This window comes from Oncorhynchus masou, unplaced genomic scaffold (assembly GCF_036934945.1).
Source record: "Oncorhynchus masou masou isolate Uvic2021 unplaced genomic scaffold, UVic_Omas_1.1 unplaced_scaffold_1189, whole genome shotgun sequence".
Lineage (NCBI taxonomy): Eukaryota > Metazoa > Chordata > Actinopteri > Salmoniformes > Salmonidae > Oncorhynchus > Oncorhynchus masou.
Genome location: NW_027001663.1, coordinates 135,728 through 156,386, shown reverse-complemented (window position 1 = coordinate 156,386; position 20,659 = coordinate 135,728). Strand labels below are relative to the sequence as shown.

The 20,659-nt window shown below is 44.3% G+C and overlaps 10 non-coding genes across 10 annotated transcripts; all 10 read right to left on the bottom strand.

Annotated features, from left to right (window-relative positions):
* Positions 1 to 6,045: 6,045 nt before the first annotated feature.
* Positions 6,046 to 6,127, bottom strand: trnas-aga (transfer RNA serine (anticodon AGA)). Its single transcript has one exon. It is a non-coding gene; the product is annotated as a tRNA-Ser (tRNA).
* Positions 6,128 to 6,416: 289 nt separating this feature from the next.
* Positions 6,417 to 6,499, bottom strand: trnal-cag (transfer RNA leucine (anticodon CAG)). The gene has a single exon. It is a non-coding gene; the product is annotated as a tRNA-Leu (tRNA).
* Positions 6,500 to 9,247: 2,748 nt separating this feature from the next.
* trnas-aga (transfer RNA serine (anticodon AGA)) lies at positions 9,248 to 9,329 on the bottom strand. The gene has a single exon. It is a non-coding gene; the product is annotated as a tRNA-Ser (tRNA).
* A 260-nt stretch (positions 9,330 to 9,589) lies between these two features.
* trnal-cag (transfer RNA leucine (anticodon CAG)) lies at positions 9,590 to 9,672 on the bottom strand. The gene has a single exon. It is a non-coding gene; the product is annotated as a tRNA-Leu (tRNA).
* A 2,926-nt stretch (positions 9,673 to 12,598) lies between these two features.
* Positions 12,599 to 12,682, bottom strand: trnas-aga (transfer RNA serine (anticodon AGA)). Its single transcript has one exon. It is a non-coding gene; the product is annotated as a tRNA-Ser (tRNA).
* Positions 12,683 to 12,991: 309 nt separating this feature from the next.
* trnal-cag (transfer RNA leucine (anticodon CAG)) lies at positions 12,992 to 13,074 on the bottom strand. Its single transcript has one exon. It is a non-coding gene; the product is annotated as a tRNA-Leu (tRNA).
* A 2,797-nt stretch (positions 13,075 to 15,871) lies between these two features.
* On the bottom strand, positions 15,872 to 15,953 carry trnas-aga (transfer RNA serine (anticodon AGA)). The gene has a single exon. It is a non-coding gene; the product is annotated as a tRNA-Ser (tRNA).
* A 289-nt stretch (positions 15,954 to 16,242) lies between these two features.
* Positions 16,243 to 16,325, bottom strand: trnal-cag (transfer RNA leucine (anticodon CAG)). Its single transcript has one exon. It is a non-coding gene; the product is annotated as a tRNA-Leu (tRNA).
* A 2,752-nt stretch (positions 16,326 to 19,077) lies between these two features.
* Positions 19,078 to 19,159, bottom strand: trnas-aga (transfer RNA serine (anticodon AGA)). Its single transcript has one exon. It is a non-coding gene; the product is annotated as a tRNA-Ser (tRNA).
* Positions 19,160 to 19,448: 289 nt separating this feature from the next.
* On the bottom strand, positions 19,449 to 19,531 carry trnal-cag (transfer RNA leucine (anticodon CAG)). The gene has a single exon. It is a non-coding gene; the product is annotated as a tRNA-Leu (tRNA).
* Positions 19,532 to 20,659: the final 1,128 nt, after the last annotated feature.

Genomic DNA, 20,659 nt, shown 5'->3' with positions numbered 1-20,659 from the left:
AATGGAAAAGGAAAGGATTGTTTAATGGATGGTTTAATGATAAAAGACACAAGGATCATGGCGAGAGATATGTTTGCAAATGAGCTAGTCGTATCTGTCAGGATTTGGCCAGGGTTGTTCCGGGTTTTGGTCACTAGATGCCCCCATTGTGCTTTTTGACCTTATGTTTTTTCCCTTGTTCCCCATTATTATTTGCACCTGTACCTCGTTTCCCCTGATTGTATTTAAACCCTTAGTTTCCCTCAGTTCTGTGCTCTGTGTTTGTATGTTAGCACCCAGCCCTAGTGTTCTGTGTTTTCTTGTCGATTCCGGTGGATGCTCTTGTGGAATTCTGTTTTTTTTGTTTTTGAGTGTCTCTTGAGGCTTTTTTGTGCTATTCACCACCTTTTGGATTTGCCATTTTTGTATTTAAGGACTCCTTCTCCTTTTTACTTTATTAAATACACCGTCTTGAGTACTGCTGTGTCTGCCTCATCTTCTGGGTTCTGCTGACTATTCGTGGCTCAGTTGGTTAAGTGACTGTTTCTCCCTCCGGAGACCCAGGTTCGTAACCGGGTCCTGACAGAAACACAGAGCCAAAAATGAACCCAGAGGCAGCCAGTTCCCAGGACCTTTTTGCCATGCTGTCCCACCACCAGGAGACTGTCCAACGCCACGAAGCCGCCCTGGTTCAGCAAGAGGCCTTAATGGCTAGACATTCTCATCTTCTGTCGGAGATGCTGAATTCCATTAAGCAAATATCTGATCGTCTTACCCCGGCAACAGTTCCCGTCCCAGTACCTCAGATTCACGTACCCATGGCAGTTAACCCCCTGGCTGAACCTCGTCTTCCACCTCCCCAACGGTTCTCAGGTGATCCAAGTGCTTGTAAAGGGTTTCTCACCCAATGTTCTCTCTCCTTTGAGCTACAACCCTCGTCGTTTCCCACCGACCGGTCTAAGATCGCTTATATCATCACCCTGCTGTCGGAAAAAGCCCTGGCCTGGGCTACTGCTGTGTGGGATGCCCATAGTTCCTGCTGTGCCAGCTACTCTGCCTTTGCTGAGGAATTCAAACGAGTGTTTCAAGGCCCAAGCAGTGGTTCTGACTCAGCCAAACAGCTCCTGACTCTCCACCAAGGTTGGCGCAGCGTGACGGACTATGCCATCCAGTTCCGCACGGTGGCAGCAGCAAGTGGCTGGAACAACGAGGCGCTCACGGTGTGCTTTCTGAAAGGCCTTTCCGACACTATTCAAGATGAACTGGCCACTCGGGAACCACCGGACAATCTCGAGTCCCTGATCAAGTTGGCCTCACGCATTGACCAGCGTCTGAGAGAGAGAGAACTCAACCGTAGACCTCTAGCCCCTATCAGTCCCAGCTCCGAGTCCCCACCTTTATCCTCGCTGGCTCCATCGGAACCCATGCAGATTGGACGCATCTCCCAGGCTGAGAGAGACCGCCGGATGAGGGAGCGACGCTGTCTATATTGCGGCAAACCGGGCCATTTCCGTTCCACGTGTCCCGGGCTCCAGGGAAACGCTCTGTCCCGTACAGACCGGGGGAACTGTAACGGGAAACATAACCTCCTCCCATCCGTCCAACTCCCGTCTGCTCATTCCAGTCACCCTCTCCTGGGACAACCACAAGCTTCACCTTCAAGCCTTGGTAGACTCTGGAGCCGCAGGTAACTTCATGGATGGTGTCTGGGCGAAGGAGAATGGCGTTCCCTCTGAACCTCTAAGTGAACCCATGAGGGTCACTACATTGGATGGAAGCCCTTTGGGATCTGGACTTGTCACTCATGTCACTACCTCCTTGCGACTTTCAGTTTCACAACACCAGGAATTGATGAACTTTCATTTGATCTCCTGTTCCGAGTTCCCTCTCGTCCTTGGATACCCCTGGCTTCACAGCCATAACCCTCACATCGACTGGTCTGTGGGCACTATCAAGCAGTGGGGTCCTACGTGCCAAGCTACTTGTATTTTCCAGAATTCCCCGAGTTCTACTCCCGAGTCTTTAGAATCCATCGACCTGACCCGAGTTCCCGAGTGTTACCATGACCTCAAACTGGTGTTTAGCAAACAGAGGGCCACCATGCTACCACCCCATAGACCTTACGATTGCCCCATCGACCTGTTTCCGGGCACTTGCCCCCCAGGGGTCGGATCTTTTCCCTATCTCCACCCGAACGAGCTGCAATGGATACCTACATCAAGGACGCTCTGGAAGCAGGCCTCATGCGTCCATCCACCTCCCCGGCGGGAGCAGGGTTTTTCTTTGTGGCCAAGAAAGACGGTGGATTACGTCCTTGCATCGACTACCGGGGACTCAATGCCATAACCGTCCGTAACCGTTACCCGCTACCCCTTATGGCCACAGCCTTCGAGCTGCTCCAGGAAGCAGTTGTTTTCACTAAGCTTGACCTGCGGAACGCATACCATCTTGTGCGGATCAGACCTGGTGACGAGTGGAAGACCGCTTTCAACACGCCTACTGGTCACTATGAATACTTGGTGATGCCCTTCGGCCTGACCAACGCCCCAGCGGTGTTCCAAGCGCTCATAAACGATGTGCTTAGGGATATGCTTAACATTTTTGTGTTCGTTTACTTGGATGACATCCTCATCTTTTCGAGCTCCCTTCAAGAACACACTAAGCATGTCAGACAAGTACTCAAACGCCTCCTGGACAGTCATCTGTACGTTAAGCCGGAAAAATGTGAATTCCATTCATCCCGAGTACAATTCCTGGGATTTGTAGTGGAACCCGGTCGAGTCCAAATGGACCCCAGGAAGGTAGGGGCGGTAGCGGATTGGCCCACCCCCAAATCCGTTAAGGAAGTTCAGCGTTTCCTGGGCTTCACAAACTTTTACCGCAAGTTCATCAAGAACTTCAGCTTGGTGGCAGCCCCTCTCTCAACTTTAACCAAGGGTGGCAATGCAAGGTTTTTGTGGGGAAGAGAAGCTGAGACGGCCTTCCAAGGACTCAAGCAGCGCGTTCTCTCTGCTCCCATCCTGACACTACCGACTACGGATGAACCATTTGTGGTGGAGGTAGACGCATCAGAGGTTGGTGTTGGAGCTGTCCTGTCTCAGAGGGGTGAAGACAAGAAGCTTCATCCGTGCGCTTTCTTCTCACACCGGCTTACCCCGACTGAGAGGAACTACGATGTGGGGGATCGTGAACTCCTAGCGGTTAAGATGGCATTGAAGGAATGGAGACACTGGCTCGAGGGGGCTTCTCACCCGTTTCAAGTGCTTACGGACCACAAAAATCTGGAGTATATCCAGCAGGCGAAGCGGTTGAACTCTAGACAAGCTAGATGGTCTCTTTTCTTCAATCGATTCCAGTTTATCCTCACCTATCGGCCCGGGTCGAAGAATCTCAAACCGGATGCCCTGTCCCGAGTCTACGCTCCTGCCATTCGAGATGACACGGACATGCCTGTCCTTCCTGCTGCTAAGATTGTGGCTCCGATCTCGTGGCAAGTTGAGGATACCGTGAGACGTGCTCAAGCTAGCGAACCGGACCACCGAAAGGAGGTCCTGCCAATCGGTTGTTTGTCCCCAAGGCAGTGAGGACTCAGGTCCTTCTGTGGGGGCACTCCTCTCGCCTCACCTGTCATCCGGGCGTAGGTCGCACCTTGGAGTTCATCCAGCGTAAGTTCTGGTGGCCTACCATAAGAGAAGACGTTGCCACTTTCGTCAATGCCTGTCCCGTGTGCTGCCAGGGCAAATCTTCTCACCTCCGCCCTCAAGGACTCCTTCACCCTTTACCTGTTCCCCACAGACCCTGGTCCCATATCTCATTGGACTTTATTACTGGACTTCCTCCATCCCATGGCAATACTACTATCCTAGTCATAATCGACAGGTTTTCAAAGGCGGCCAGGTTCGTCCCTCTGACTAAGTTACCTTCTGCCAAGGAAACGGCTGAGTTGGTAATTAATCATGTGTTCCGAGTCTTCGGCATTCCTCAAGATATGGTTTCTGACAGATCCCCAGTTCGCCTCAAGGTTTTGGAAGGCCTTCTGCCAACTCATGGGGGCTTCTGCCAGTCTATCTTCAGGGTACCATCCGGAGTCCAACGGCCAAACAGAGAGGATGAATCAAGAGCTGGAAACCACCCTCCGATGTATGACTCGTGACAACCCGTCCACATGGTCATCCTTTATTGTTTGGGCCAAATACGCGCACAACACCTTGCGCTCCTCCTCCACTGGTATGTCCCCGCACGAGTGTCAGTTTGGCTATGCTCCTCCATTGTTCCCGGACCAGGAGGCAGAAGTCAGAGTGCCTTCAGCCTTGAAGTTCGTCAGACGCTGTCGGCTTATGTGGAGGAAGACCCGTCTTAATCTTATGCGTTCCTCACAGAGGTACCAACAACAAGCCAACAGACGTCGCCGTCCCGGGCCTACCCTGCGCCCCGGCCAGAGAGTCTGGCTCTCCACAAGAAACTTACCTCTACGGGTGGAGTCTCGCAAGCTGTCCCAGAAATACATCGGTCCCTTCAAGGTTGCCAGGAGAGTTAACCCAGTTTCTTATCGCCTACACTTACCCAGATCCCTTAAGATTAATCCCACATTTCACATTTCATTGTTAAAACCTGTTGTTTTTTCTTCCCTTGTCCCGGCAGACAGACCTCCCCCTCCGCCTCGTGTCATTGGAGGCCAGCCGGCTTATACCGTCCATCGGATACTGGATTCCCGCCGGGTGCAGCGGTCCTGGCAGTATCTGGTGGACTGGGAAGGCTACGGTCCCGAGGAGCGCTCCTGGGTTCCTGCCAAAGACATCCTGGATCCTGACCTCATTCGTCAGTTCAGGGCCCTCCACCCTGAGAGCTGGTAGGAACGTCAGGAGCCGTTCCTAGGGGGGATTCTGTCAGGATTTGGCCAGGGCATGAATCTTCCCGTATACATCAAAGACAGAGTTATACTGGATAAGCTGAGTAGCTGGGGTGTAACTGCTGTCTCAGAAATAAGGAGGATAGTTTGGCCAGGTATGGAGATAGTGGACTGGACAAGATTTTGTAAGGTAAAATTCACTGAAACAGTATAATCATTGCCATATTCGACAAAATTTGAGACACTGGAGGGAGGAGAGTATTTTAGAGTAATACATGATAAGCAGGTCAGGGTTTGTCGACTGTGTATCCAGCCTGGGCACATAGTCAAAGACTGCCCTGAGTTTAAATGTTTCAAGTGTGGTAAACAGGGTCATTATGCCAGGGAATGTGTTGGAGGGAAGGAAAGGTATTTTTGTGGTGGATGCCGAAAGAGACTAGAGGAGTGCAACTGTGGAGAGGTTTTGGCTGAAGAGGGGAGTCAGGAACTTTTCGAGGAAGCAGTTGTACCACCGCAAGAAGGAGAAGAAGATGGAGGAGAGGACGTGGTGGAGGGTGGAGAGAAGGAGAAAAGAAGAGGGGAGAAGATGGAACAGAAGACGAATGAAATAGGGAGCAGTATGGATTCAAAATAAGAAGAGGGAGTTTTCAGGAGGAAGGGGGAGTGGGCTGGGTGGAGGCACTGGGGACTCACAGGTTTTGGGGGGGGCCTCGGGCTATGTGGGTGCCTCGGAAGGAGGTGAAGTGGAGGGGAGTGGGACGCTGACAACGATACAGGAGACGCAAATGGATACAGGGAGCACAACAGGCACATGAAAGAAGATTTTGAGTTTTGGATGAGATGGATTTAGAGTCAATTTCAGATTCAGAAGACATGGAAAAGATTGATAGAACAAGGGGAGACTACAGGAAGAGGAAAGCATCGGTGGAGGTGAAAAAGGACGGAAAAGGAAGAAACAGGTCGAGGATAATGAGAAAATATTTATTTTTATTATTTATTGGAATGGTTAAATTTATGTCAGTCAATGCGAATGGTTTAAGAACAATGGAAAAATTCTGATATTGGTTTAAGAACAATGAAGAATTCTGATATTTTATGCCTTCAAGAAACACATTGGGACAATATATGTATTTTAGAATTTTAAAAAAATATGGAGAGATATTATTTTTGTTAACTCATGGTCTAGAAATCCCGGAGGGGTCAAGAAAATGCATTTTCGTTGTCGGCAGGATTCGAACCTGCGCAGGAAGATCCTAATGGATTTCTAGTCCATCGCCTTAACCACTCGGCCACAACAACAGGCTTGTTAGTAGTAAAAGGGCCACCAGGCATAGCCTACAGAAAGTGATAATTTTACAACTGAAAGAAAATGCAGTAACTCATTATAATGCAATAACATGAAATGTTCCCCTCATTCATTTGTTATTAAGTACAGCTGTTTTCTTATTTTCCTTGATCTTTGCTCAGCTCCAGAAGGTTTGCATTTGAGAGTGTTTATTATAAATTATTTTTTCACTGTGTGAAGTTGTTATTTCATCATCTTATTATTACTGCAAAGCAGCATGACTCCTGAGAGGCACTAAACAAGTGTCAGAAGTGGGATTTGAACCCACGCCTCCATGGGAGACTGCGACCTGAACGCAGCGCCTTAGACCGCTCGGCCATCCTGACTACAGCACAGTACCTGGGTATCGGGTTAAAGAGTATGGGGTAAAAGTAGAAATAGGCACAGCCTTCTAAAATCACCACAGAGACCAGTAAATTTATGCACCATACCGACTTGCACTTTCAATAGTCATTTGTTTTTATCAATGAAAAACTCCAGTCATTGATTTAACCTCAATATGGACTTCAATGGAAAAGAGTAGTAAATCGTCATTGAATGAACGCTAAACTGGCCTCAGAATATGGCCATTCTGATATAAATGATAAAATTCCTCAGATAAAACCGAAAAAGTGTCTGGAAATATCAGCAACCATCAGGGTAAGAGTGACAACAGGTCCACATGGGGGAAATCTTAACAAATGGCTTAATGGGTATTTTTAACGCAATCGTGTTATTATTTATTTTTAGGGTTTAACAAGGCAGCTCACCTGTGACTTGACATTAGATGCGGCGACTTCGATTACCCTGCAGACGATATTTTTGTTCTTCCCGCCAATACAATCCACTGACAACGACCGACGAGTTGTGCGTTCCGAGATGCTTTTTGTTATTTGCCTGTTTGTGGCCCGCCTGTGAAATTGGGCGATTCTTGCAATTCTCTTTCAGCCTCTCATCAACTAGCTGTTTTTGCAGAGTGTTAAAAATACGATAGTTATTCACTACTCATATTAACTACTGGCCTGAGTACACCTGATCTCATCAAATTGTTGATCAGATCTCGGCAGCTAAGCAGGGTTGGGCCTGGTTAGTACTTGGATGGGAGACCGCCTGGGAATACCAGGTGCTGTTGACTTTTTGTCAACAAGGGGGTGGTCTTGCATCATTTCATCAGCATCACTGCCTTGTCGAATTAAAACTCTTTGTCCGTTTTTCCCACAAGGCTGAATAATGTGCCCTCGCTTTGAAATAAGTAAGCAAGCTTTGTTTGTATTTCATCCAATGATCTGTGCTACAAAGTGATGGCTACAGTATATGCAATTTCTTCCACTTTTTGAGTGACAAAAAGATGCTTATCTAATTGGTGAAAACGCAACATCTGTTAATCAGATTCACTTTGACTTTATGTAGTGCACCAAGAGATACCGGCCTGAGTGAGCACTTCCTGTTTGGAAAGTGAGACAGGTGTTGGTGATTAAGTCGTGAGTGAGTGTTTGTTTGCATTTGAACAAGTTTAAGTTTGGTTTGTTTTTTTCCCCCTTTGCAGTTTTGCTGCTTGGGGGAGAGTTTTTGGGTCTAATTTTTGTTTACTATGACGGACAACATGGCAATGACTAACGGAATGGACAAGGACAAAGAAAATGCTCAACAGAAGAAACATGGAGATGAAGGAGGACTGAAAAATGGCAAAGAATTTACGGTGGCAGTGGAGTTGATGGGAGAAGATAAAGTTACAAAGATGGAGATACTACGTTCGATTAAAGAGGTGTGTGGGGAGGTGGTGGGATGTAGAATGAAAGGAGAAAGCAAGTACGAAATTACAATGCGAAATGGAAAAGGAAAGGATTGTTTAATGGATGGTTTAATGATAAAAGACACAAGGATCATGGCGAGAGATATGATTTGCAAATGAGCTAGTCGTATCTTTCATGAATCTTCCCGTATACATCAAAGACAGAGTTATACTGGATAAGCTGAGTAGCTGGGGTGTAACTGCTGTCTCAGAAATAAGGAGGATAGTTTGGCCAGGTATGGAGATAGTGGACTGGACAAGATTTTGTAAGGTAAAATTCACTGAAACAGTATAATCATTGCCATATTCGACAAAATTTGAGACACTGGAGGGAGGAGAGTATTTTAGAGTAATACATGATAAGCAGGTCAGGGTTTGTCGACTGTGTATCCAGCCTGGGCACATAGTCAAAGACTGCCCTGAGTTTAAATGTTTCAAGTGTGGTAAACAGGGTCATTATGCCAGGGAATGTGTTGGAGGGAAGGAAAGGTATTTTTGTGGTGGATGCCGAAAGAGACTAGAGGAGTGCAACTGTGGAGAGGTTTTGGCTGAAGAGGGGAGTCAGGAACTTTTCGAGGAAGCAGTTGTACCACCGCAAGAAGGAGAAGAAGATGGAGGAGAGGACGTGGTGGAGGGTGGAGAGAAGGAGAAAAGAAGAGGGGAGAAGATGGAACAGAAGACGAATGAAATAGGGAGCAGTATGGATTCAAAAATAAGAAGAGGGAGTTTTCAGGAGGAGGGGGGAGTGGGCTGGGTGGAGGCACTGGGGACTCACAGGTTTTGGGGGGGGCCTCGGGCTATGTGGGTGCCTCGGAAGGAAGTGAAGTGGAGGGGAGTGGGACGCTGACAACGATACAGGAGACGCAAATGGATACAGGGAGCACAACAGGCACAGGATAGAAGATTTTGAGTTGGTTTGGATGAGATGGATTTAGAGTCAATTTCAGATTCAGAAGACATGGAAAAGATTGATAGAACAAGGGGAGACTACAGGAAGAGGAAAGCATCGGTGGAGGTGAAAAAGGACGGAAAAGGAAGAAACAGGTCGAGGATAATGAGAAAATATTTATTTTTATTATTTATTGGAATGGTTAAATTTATGTCAGTCAATGCGAATGGTTTAAGAACAATGGAAAAATTCTGATATTGGTTTAAGAACAATGAAGAATTCTGATATTTTATGCCCTCAAGAAACACATTGGGACAATATATGTATTTTAGAATTTTAAAAAAATATGGAGAGATATTATTTTTGTTAACTCATGGTCTAGAAATCCCGTGAGGGGTCAAGAAAATGCATTTTCGTTGTCGGCAGGATTCGAACCTGCGCAGGAAGATCCTAATGGATTTCTAGTCCATCGCCTTAACCACTCGGCCACAACAACAGGCTTGTTAGTAGTAAAGGGCCACCAGGCATAGCCTACAGAAAGTGATAATTTTACAACTGAAAGAAAATGCAGTAACTCATTATAATGCAATAACATGAAATGATTCATTCATTTGTTATTAAGTACAGCTGTTTTCTTATTTTCCTTGATCTTTGCTCAGCTCCAGAAGGTTTGCATTTTTTCACTGTGTGAAGTTGTTATTTCATCATCTTATTATTACTGCTAAGCAGCATGACTCCTGAGATGCACTTAACAATTGTCAGAAGTGGGATTTGAACCCACGCCTCCATGGGAGACTGCGACCTGAACGCAGCGCCTTAGACCGCTCGGCCATCCTGACTACAGCACAGTACCTGGGTATCGGGTTAAAGAGTATGGGGTAAAAGTAGAACTAGGCACAGCCTTCTAAAATCACCACAGAGACCAGTAAATTTATGCACCATACCGACTTGCACTTTCAATAGTCATTTGTTTTTATCAATGAAAAACTCCAGTCATTGATTTAACCTCAATATGGACTTCAATTGAAAAGAGTAGTACATCGTCATTGAATGAACGCTAAACTGGCCTCAGAATATGGCCATTCTGATGTAAATGATAAAATTCCTCAGATAAGACCGAAAAAGTGTCTGGAAATATCAGCAACCATCAGGGTAAGAGTGACAACAGGTCCACATGGGGGAAATCTTAACAAATGGCTTAATGGGTATTTTTAACGCAATCGTGTTATTATTTATTTTTAGGGTTTAACAAGGCAGCTCACCTGTGACTTGACATTAGATGCGGCGACTTCGATTACCCTGCAGACGATATTTTTGTTCTTCCCGCCAATACAATCCACTGACAACGACCGACGAGTTGTGCGTTCCGAGATGCTTTTTGTTATTTGCCTGTTTGTGGCCCGCCTGTGAAATTGGGCGATTCTTGCAATTCTCTTTCAGCCTCTCATCAACTAGCTGTTTTTGCAGAGTGTTAAAAATACGATAGTTATTCACTACTCATATTAACTACCCTCCTGAGTACACCTGATCTCATCAAATTGTTGATCAGATCTCGGCAGTTAAGCAGGGTTGGGCCTGGTTATTACTTGGATGGGAGACCGCCTGGGAATACCAGGTGCTGTAAACTTTTTGTCAACAAGGGGGTGGTCTTGCATCATTTCATCAGCATCACTGCCTTGTCGAATTAAAACTCTTTGTCCGTTTTTCCCACAAGGCTGAATAATGTGCCCTCGCTTTGAAATAAGTAAGCAAGCTTTGTTTGTATTTCATCCAACGATCTGTGCTACAAAGTGATGGCTACAGTATATGCAATTTCTTCCACTTTTTGAGTGACAAAAAGATGCTTATCTAATTGGTGAAAACGCAACATCTGTTAATCAGATTCACTTTGACTTTATGTAGTGCACCAAGAGATACCGGCCTGAGTGAGCACTTCCTGTTTGGAAAGTGAGACAGGTGTTGGTGATTAAGTCGTGAGTGAGTGTTTGTTTGCATTTGAACAAGTTTAAGTTTGGTTTGTTTTTTTCCCTTTGCAGTTTTGCTGCTTGGGGGAGAGTTTTTGGGTCTAATTTTTGTTTACTATGACGGACAACATGGCAATGACTGAAACGGAATGGACAAGGACAAAGAAAATGCTCAACGGAAGAAACATGGAGATGAAGGAGGACTGAAAAATGGCAAAGAATTTACGGTGGCAGTGGAGTTGATGGGAGAAGATAAAGTTACAAAGATGGAGATACTACGTTCGATTAAAGAGGTGTGTGGGGAGGTGGTGGGATGTAGAATGAAAGGAGAAAGCAAGTACGAAATTACAATGCGAAATGGAAAAGGAAAGGATAGTTTAATGGATGGTTTAATGATAAAAGACACAAGGATCATGGCGAGAGATATGATTGCAAACGAGCTAGTCGTATCTTTCATGAATCTTCCCGTATACATCAAAGACAGAGTTATACTGGATAAGCTGAGTAGCTGGGGTGTAACTGCTGTCTCAGAAATAAGGAGGATAGTTTGGCCAGGCATGGAGATAGTGGACTGGACAAGATTTTGTAAGGTAAAATTCACTGAAACAGTATAATCATTGCCATATTCGACAAAATTTGAGACACTGGAGGGAGGAGAGTATTTTAGAGTAATACATGATCATCCAACAGGGTTTGTCGACTGCCCCAGCCTGGGCACATGGACTGCCCTGATAATACATGATAAGCAGGTCAGGGTTGTCGACTGTGTATCCAGCCTGGGCATCATAGTCAAAGACTGCCCTGAGTTTAAATGTTTCAAGGTAAACAGGGTCATTATGCCATTATGGGGAATGTGTTGGAGGGAAGGAAAGGTATTTTTGTGGTGGATGCCGAAAGAGACTAGAGGAGTGCAACTGTGGAGGTTTTGGCTGAAGAGGGGAGTCAGGAACTTTTCGAGGAAGCAGTTGTACCACCGCAAGAAGGAGAAGAAGAAATGGAGGAGAGGACGTGGTGGAGGGTGGAGAGACGGAGAAAAGAAGAGGGGAGAAGATGGAACAGAAGACGAATGAAATAGGGAGCAGTATGGATTCAAAAATAAGAAGAGGGAGTTTTCAGGAGGAAGGGGGAGTGGGCTGGGTGGAGGCACTGGGGACTCACAGGTTTTGGGGGGGGCTCGGGCTATGTGGGTGCCTCGAAGGAAGTGGAGGGTGGAGGGGAGTGGGACGCTGACAACGATACAGGAGACGCAAATGGATACAGGGAGCACAACAGGCACAGGAAGATTTTGAGTTGGTTGGATGAGATGGATTTAGAGTCAATTTCAGATTCAGAAGACATGGAAAAGATTGATAGAACAAGGGGAGACTACAGGACAGAGACAGGAGACGCAAATGGAACAGAAGAGAAGATTTTGAGTTGGTTGATGAGATGGATTTAGAGTCAATTTCAGATTCAGAAGACATGGAAAAGATTGATAGAACAAGGGGAGACTACAGGAAGAGGAAAGCATCGGGAAAAAAAAGGACGGAAAAGGAAGAAACAGGTCGAGGATAATGAGAAAATATTTATTTTTATTATTTATTGGAATGGTTAAATTCATGTCAGTCAATGCGAATGGTTTAAGAACAATGGAAAAATTCTGATATTGGTTTAAGAACAATGAAGCATTCTGATATTTTATGCCTTCAAGAAACACATTGGGACAATATATGTATTTTAGAATTTTAAAAAAATATGGAGAGATATTATTTTTGTTAACCATGGTAGAAATCCCGTGAGGGGGGTCAAGAAAATGCATTTTCGTTGTCGGCAGGATTCGAACCTGCGCAGGAAGATCCTAATGGATTTCTAGTCCATCGCCTTTAACCACTCGGCCACGACAAACAGGCTTGTTAGGAGTGAAAGGGCCACCAGGCATAGCCTACAGAAAGTGATAATTTTACAACTGAAAGAAAATGCAGTAACTCATTATAATGCAATGATGCATTCATTTGTTATTAAGTAGGCGCAGCTAAAGCTAACTTTGATCTTATTTTCCCATTTGAAGCTCTTTGCATCCTTGATCTTTGCTCAGAGAAGGTTTGCATTTGAGAGTGTTTATTATAAATTATTATTTCACTGTGTGAAGTTGTTATTTCATCATCTTATTATTACTGCTAAGCAGCATGACTCCTGAGAGATGCATTAAAAGTAGTGTCAGAAGTGGGATTTGAACCCACGCCTCCATGGGAGACTGCGACCTGAACGCAGCGCCTTAGACCGCTCGGCCATCCTGACTACAGCACAGTACCTGGGTATCGGGTTAAAGAGTATGGGGTAAAAGTAGAAATAGGCACAGCCTTCTAAAATCACCACAGAGACCAGTAAATTTATGCACCATACCGACTTGCACTTTCAATAGTCATTTGTTTTTATCAATGAAAAACTCCAGTCATTGATTTAACCTCAATATGGCCTTCAATGAAAAGAGTAGTAAATCGTCATTGAATGAACGCTAAACTGGCCTCAGAATATGGCCATTCTGATATAAATGATAAAATTCCTCAGATAAGACCGAAAAAGTGTCTGGAAATATCAGCAACCATCAGGGTAAGAGTGACAACAGGTCCACATGGGGGAAATCTTAACAAATGGCTTAATTGTCCTCCTTAACAAATGGCTTAAACCTTGGGTGATTTTTAACAACAATCGTGTTATTATTTATTTTTAGGGTTTAACAAGGCAGCTCACCTGTGACTTGACATTAGATGCGGCGACTCTATTACCCTGCAGACGATATTTTTGTTCTTCCCGCCAATACAATCCACTGACAACGACCGACGAGTTGTGCGTTCCGAGATGCTTTTTTTATTTGCCTGTGTTTGTGGCCCCCTGCCTGTGAAATTGGGCGATTCTTGCAATTCTCAGCCTCTCATCAACTAGCTGTTTTTGCAGAGTGTTAAAAATACGATAGTTATTCACTACTCATATTAACTACTGGCCTGAGTACACCTGATCTCATCAAATTGTTGATCAGATCTCGCAGCTAGCAGGGTTGGGCCTGGTTAGTACTTGGATGGGAGACCGCCTGGGAATACCAGGTGCTGTTAACTTTTTGTCAACAAGGGGGTGGTCTTGCATCATTTCATCAGCATCACTGCCTTGTCGAATTAAAACTCTTTGTCCGTGGGTGCACTTGTCGAACAAGGGGTGGTCCCATTAAAACTGTTTGTCCACAAGGCTGAATAATGTGCCCTTGCTTTGAAATAAGTAAGCAAGCTTTGTTTGTATTTCATCCAACGATCTGTGCTACAAAGTGATGGCTACAGTATATGCAATTTCTTCCACTTTTTGAGTGACAAAAAGATGCTTATCTAATTGGTGAAAACGCAACATCTGTTAATCAGATTCACTTTGACTTTATGTAGTGCACCAAGAGATACCGGCCTGAGTGAGCACTTCCTGTTTGGAAAGTGAGACAGGTGTTGGTGATAAAGTCGTGAGTGAGTGTTTGTTTGCATTTGAACAACTTTAAGTTTGGTTTGTTTTTTTCCCCCTTTGCAGTTTTGCTGCTTGGGGGAGAGTTTTTGGGTCTAATTTTTGTTTACTATGACGGACAACATGGCAATGACTAACGGAATGGACAAGGACAAAGAAAATGCTCAACAGAAGAAACATGGAGATGAAGGAGGACTGAAAAATGGCAAGAATTTACGGTGGCAGTGGAGTTGATGGGAGAAGATAAAGTTACAAAGATGGAGATACTACGTTCGATTAAAGAGGTGTGTGGGGAGGTGGTGGGATGTAGAATGAAAGGAGAAAGCAAGTACGAAATTACAATGCGAAATGGAAAAGGAAAGGATTGTTTAATGGATGGTTTAATGATAAAAGACACAAGGATCATGGCGAGAGATATGATCGTATCTTTCATGAATCTTCCCGTATACATCAAAGACAGAGTTATACTGGATAAGCTGAGTAGCTGGGGTGTAACTGCTGTCTCAGAAATAAGGAGGATAGTTTGGCCAGGTATGGAGATAGTGGACTGGACAAGATTTTGTAAGGTAAAATTCACTGAAACAGTATAATCATTGCCATATTCGACAAAATTTGAGACACTGGAGGGAGGAGAGTATTTTAGAGTAATACATGATAAGCAGGTCAGGGTTTGTCTGTGTATCCAGCCTGGGCACATAGTCAAAGACTGCCCTGAGTTTCAATGTTTCAAGTGTGGTAAACAGGGTCATTATGCCAGGGAATGTGTTGGAGGGAAGGAAAGGTATTTTTGTGGTGGATGCCGAAAGAGACTAGAGGAGTGCAACTGTGGAGAGGTTTTGGCTGAAGAGGGGAGTCAGGAACTTTTCGAGGAAGCAGTTGTACCACCGCAAGAAGGAGAAGAAGATGGAGGAGAGGACGTGGTGGAGGGTGGAGAGACGGAGAAAAGAAGAGGGGAGAAGATGGAACAGAAGACGAATGAAATAGGGAGCAGTATGGATTCAAAAATAAGAAGAGGGAGTTTTCAGGAGGAGGGGGGGAGTGGGCTGGGTGGACGCACTGGGGACTCACAGGTTTTGGGGGGGCCTCGGGCTATGTGGGTGCCTCGGAAGGAAGTGAAGTGGAGGGGAGTGGGACGCTGACAACGATACAGGAAACGCAAATGGATACAGGGAGCACAACAGGCACAGGAAAAGAAGATTTTGAGTTGGTTGGATGAGATGGATTTAGAGTCAATTTCAGATTCAGAAGACATGGAAAAGATTGATAGAACAAGGGGAGACTACAGGAAGAGGAAAGCATCGGTGGTGGTGAAAAAGGACGGAAAAGGAAGAAACAGGTCGAGGATAATGAGAAAATATTTATTTTTATTATTTATTGGAATGGTTAAGGTTTATGTCAGTCAATGCGAATGGTTTAAGAACAATGGAAAAATTCTGATATTGGTTTAAGAACAATGAAGAATTCTGATATTTTATGCCTTCAAGAGACACATTGGGACAATATATGTATTTTAGAATTTAAAAAAAATATGGAGAGATATTATTTTTGTTAACTAATGGTCTAGAAATCCCCCGGAGGGGTCAAGAAAATGCATTTTCGTTGTCGGCAGGATTCGAACCTGCGCAGGAAGATCCTAATGGATTTCTAGTCCATCGCCTTAACCACTCGGCCACGACAACAGGCTTGTTAGGAGTGAAAGGGCCACCAGGCATAGCCTACAGAAAGTAATAATTTTACAACTGAAAGAAAATGCAGTAACTCATTATAATGCAATGACATGAAATGTTCCCCTCATTCATTTGTAATTAAGTACAGCTGTTTTCTTATTTTCGTTGATCTTTGCTCAGCTCCAGAAGGTTTGCATTTGAGAGTGTTTATTATAAATTATTATTTCACTGTGTGAAGTTGTTATTTCATCATCTTATTATTACTGCAAAGCAGCATGACTCCTGAGAGGCACTAAACAAGTGTCAGAAGTGGGATTTGAACCCACGCCTCCATGGGAGACTGCGACCTGAACGCAGCGCCTTAGACCGCTCGGCCATCCTGACTACAGCACAGTACCTGGGTATCGGGTTAAAGAGTATGGGGTAAAAGTAGAAATAGGCACAGCCTTCTAAAATCACCACAGAGACCAGTAAATTTATGCACCATACCGACTTGCACTTTCAATAGTCATTTGTTTTTATCAATGAAAAACTCCAGTCATTGATTTAACCTCAATATGGCCTTCAATGGAAAAGAGTAGTAAATCGTCATTGAATGAACGCTAAACTGGCCTCAGAATATGGCCATTCTGATATAAATGATAAAATTCCTCAGATAAGACCGAAAAAGTGTCTGGAAATATCAGCAACCATCAGGGTAAGAGTGACAACAGGTCCACATGGGGGAAATCTTAACAAATGGCTTAATGGGTATTTTTAACGCAATCGTGTTATTATTTATTTTTAGGGTTTAACAAGGCAGCTCACCTGTGACTTGACATTAGATGCGGCGACTTCGATTACCCTGCAGACGATATTTTTGTTCTTCCCGCCAATACAATCCACTGACAACGACCGACGAGTTGTGCGTTCCGAGATGCTTTTTGTTATTTGCCTGTTTGTGGCCCGCCTGTGAAATTGGGCGATTCTTGCAATTCTCTTTCAGCCTCTCATCAACTAGCTGTTTTTGCAGAGTGTTAAAAATACGACCGTTAGTTATTCACTACTCATATTAACTACTGGCCTGAGTACACCTGATCTCATCAAATTGTTGATCAGATCTCGGCAGCTAAGCAGGGTTGGGCCTGGTTAGTACTTGGATGGGAGACCGCCTGGGAATACCAGGTGCTGTTGACTTTTTGTCAACAAGGGGGTGGTCTTGCATCATTTCATCAGCATCACTGCCTTGTCGAATTAAAACTCTTTGTCCGTTTTTCCCACAAGGCTGAATAATGTGCCCTCGCTTTGAAATAAGTAAGCAAGCTTTGTTTGTATTTCATCCAATGATCTGTGCTACAAAGTGATGGCTACAGTATATGCAATTTCTTCCACTTTTTGAGTGACAAAAAGATGCTTATCTAATTGGTGAAAACGCAACATCTGTTAATCAGATTCACTTTGACTTTATGTAGTGCACCAAGAGATACCGGCCTGAGTGAGCACTTCCTGTTTGGAAAGTGAGACAGGTGTTGGTGATTAAGTCGTGAGTGAGTGTTTGTTTGCATTTGAACAAGTTTAAGTTTGGTTTGTTTTTTTCCCCCTTTGCAGTTTTGCTGCTTGGGGGAGAGTTTTTGGGTCTAATTTTTGTTTACTATGACGGACAACATGGCAATGACTAACGGAATGGACAAGGACAAAGAAAATGCTCAACGAAGAAACATGGAGATGAAGGAGGACTGAAAAATGGCAAAGAATTTACGGTGGCAGTGGAGTTGATGGGAGAAGATAAAGTTACAAAGATGGAGATACTACGTTCGATTAAAGAGGTGTGTGGGGAGGTGGTGGGATGTAGAATGAAAGGAGAAAGCAAGTACGAAATTACAATGCGAAATGGAAAAGGAAAGGATTGTTTAATGGATGGTTTAATGATAAAAGACACAAGGATCATGGCGAGAGATATGATTGCAAATGAGCTAGTCGTATCTTTCATGAATCTTCCCGTATACATCAAAGACAGAGTTATACTGGATAAGCTGAGTAGCTGGGGTGTAACGCTGTCTCAGAAATAAGGAGGATAGTTTGGCCAGGTATGGAGATAGTGGACTGGACAAGATTTTGTAAGGTAAAATTCACTGAAACAGTATAATCATTGCCATATTCGACAAAATTTGAGACACTGGAGGGAGGAGAGTATTTTAGAGTAATACATGATAAGCAGGTCAGGGTTTGTCGACTGTGTATCCAGCCTGGGCACATAGTCAAAGACTGCCCTGAGTTTAAATGTTTCAAGTGTGGTAAACAGGGTCATTATGCCAGGGAATGTGTTGGAGGGAAGGAAAGGTATTTTTGTGGTGGATGCCGAAAGAGACTAGAGGAGTGCAACTGTGGAGAGGTTTTGGCTGAAGAGGGGAGTCAGGAACTTTTCGAGGAAGCAGTTGTACCACCGCAAGAAGGAGAAGAAGATGGAGGAGAGGACGTGGTGGAGGGTGGAGAGACGGAGAAAAGAAGAGGGGAGAAGATGGAACAGAAGACGAATGAAATAGGGAGCAGTATGGATTCAAAAATAAGAAGAGGGAGTTTTCAGGAGGAGGGGGGAGTGGGCTGGGTGGAGGCACTGGGGACTCACAGGTTTTGGGGGGGGCCTCGGGCTATGTGGGTGCCTCGGAAGGAGGTGAAGTGGAGGGAGGGGAGTGGGACGCTGACAACGATACAGGAGACGCAAATGGATACAGGGAGCACAACAGGCACAGGAAAGAAGATTTTGAGTTGGTTGGATGAGATGGATTTAGAGTCAATTTCAGATTCAGAAGACATGGAAAAGATTGATAGAACAAGGGGAGACTACAGGAAGAGGAAAGCATCGGTGGAGGTGAAAAAGGACGGAAAAGGAAGAAACAGGTCGAGGATAATGAGAAAATATTTATTTTTATTATTTATTGGAATGGTTAAATTTATGTCAGTCAATGCGAATGGTTTAAGAACAATGGAAAAATTCTGATATTGGTTTAAGAACAATGAAGAATTCTGATATTTTATGCCTTCAAGAAACACATTGGGACAATATATGTATTTTAGAATTTTAAAAAAATATGGAGAGATATTATTTTTGTTAACCAATGGTCTAGAAATCCCCGGAGGGGTCAAGAAAATGCATTTTCGTTGTCGGCAGGATTCGAACCTGCGCAGGAAGATCCTAATGGATTTCTAGTCCATCGCCTTAACCACTCGGCCACGACAACAGGCTTGTTAGGAGTGAAAGGGCCACCAGGCATAGCCTACAGAAAGTGATAATTTTACAACTGAAAGAAAATGCAGTAACTCATTATAATGCAATGACATGAAATGTTCCCCTCATTCATTTGTAATTAAGTACAGCTGTTTTCTTATTTTCCTTGATCTTTGCTCAGCTCCAGAAGGTTTGCATTTGAGAGTGTTTATTATAAATTATTATTTCACTGTGTGAAGTTGTTATTTCATCATCTTATTATTACTGCAAAGCAGCATGACTCCTGAGAGGCACTAAACAAGTGTCAGAAGTGGGATTTGAACCCACGCCTCCATGGGAGACTGCGACCTGAACGCAGCGCCTTAGACCGCTCGGCCATCCTGACTACAGCACAGTACCTGGGTATCGGGTTAAAGAGTATGGGGTAAAAGTAGAAATAGGCACAGCCTTCTAAAATCACCACAGAGACCAGTAAATTTATGCACCATACCGACTTGCACTTTCAATAGTCATTTGTTTTTATCAATGAAAAACTCCAGTCATTGATTTAACCTCAATATGGCCTTCAATGGAAAAGAGTAGTAAATCGTCATTGAATGAACGCTAAACTGGCCTCAGAATATGGCCATTCTGATATAAATGATAAAATTCCTCAGATAAGACCGAAAAAGTGTCTGGAAATATCAGCAACCATCAGGGTAAGAGTGACAACAGGTCCACATGGGGGAAATCTTAACAAATGGCTTAATGGGTATTTTTAACGCAATCGTGTTATTATTTATTTTTAGGGTTTAACAAAGCAGCTCACCTGTGACTTGACATTAGATGCGGTGACTTCGATTACCCTGCAGACGATATTTTTGTTCTTCCCGCCAATACAATCCACTGACAACGACCGACGAGTTGTGCGTTCCGAGATGCTTTTTGTTATTTGCCTGTTTGTGGCCCGCCTGTGAAATTGGGCGATTCTTGCAATTCTCTTTCAGCCTCTCATCAACTAGCTGTTTTTGCAGAGTGTTAAAAATACGATAGTTATTCACTACTCATATTAACTACCCTCCTGAGTACACCTGATCTCATCAAATTGTTGATCAGATCTCGGCAGTTAAGCAGGGTTGGGCCTGGTTATTACTTGGATGGGAGACCGCCTGGGAATACCAGGTGCTGTAAACTTTTTGTCAACAAGGGGGTGGTCTTGCATCATTTCATCAGCATCACTGCCTTGTCGAATTAAAACTCTTTGTCCGTTTTTCCCACAAGGCTGAATAATGTGCCCTCGCTTTGAAATAAGTAAGCAAGCTTTGTTTGTATTTCATCCAACGATCTGTGCTACAAAGTGATGGCTACAGTATATGCAATTTCTTCCACTTTTTGAGTGACAAAAAGATGCTTATCTAATTGGTGAAAACGCAACATCTGTTAATCAGATTCACTTTGACTTTATGTAGTGCACCAAGAGATACCGGCCTGAGTGAGCACTTCCTGTTTGGAAAGTGAGACAGGTGTTGGTGAT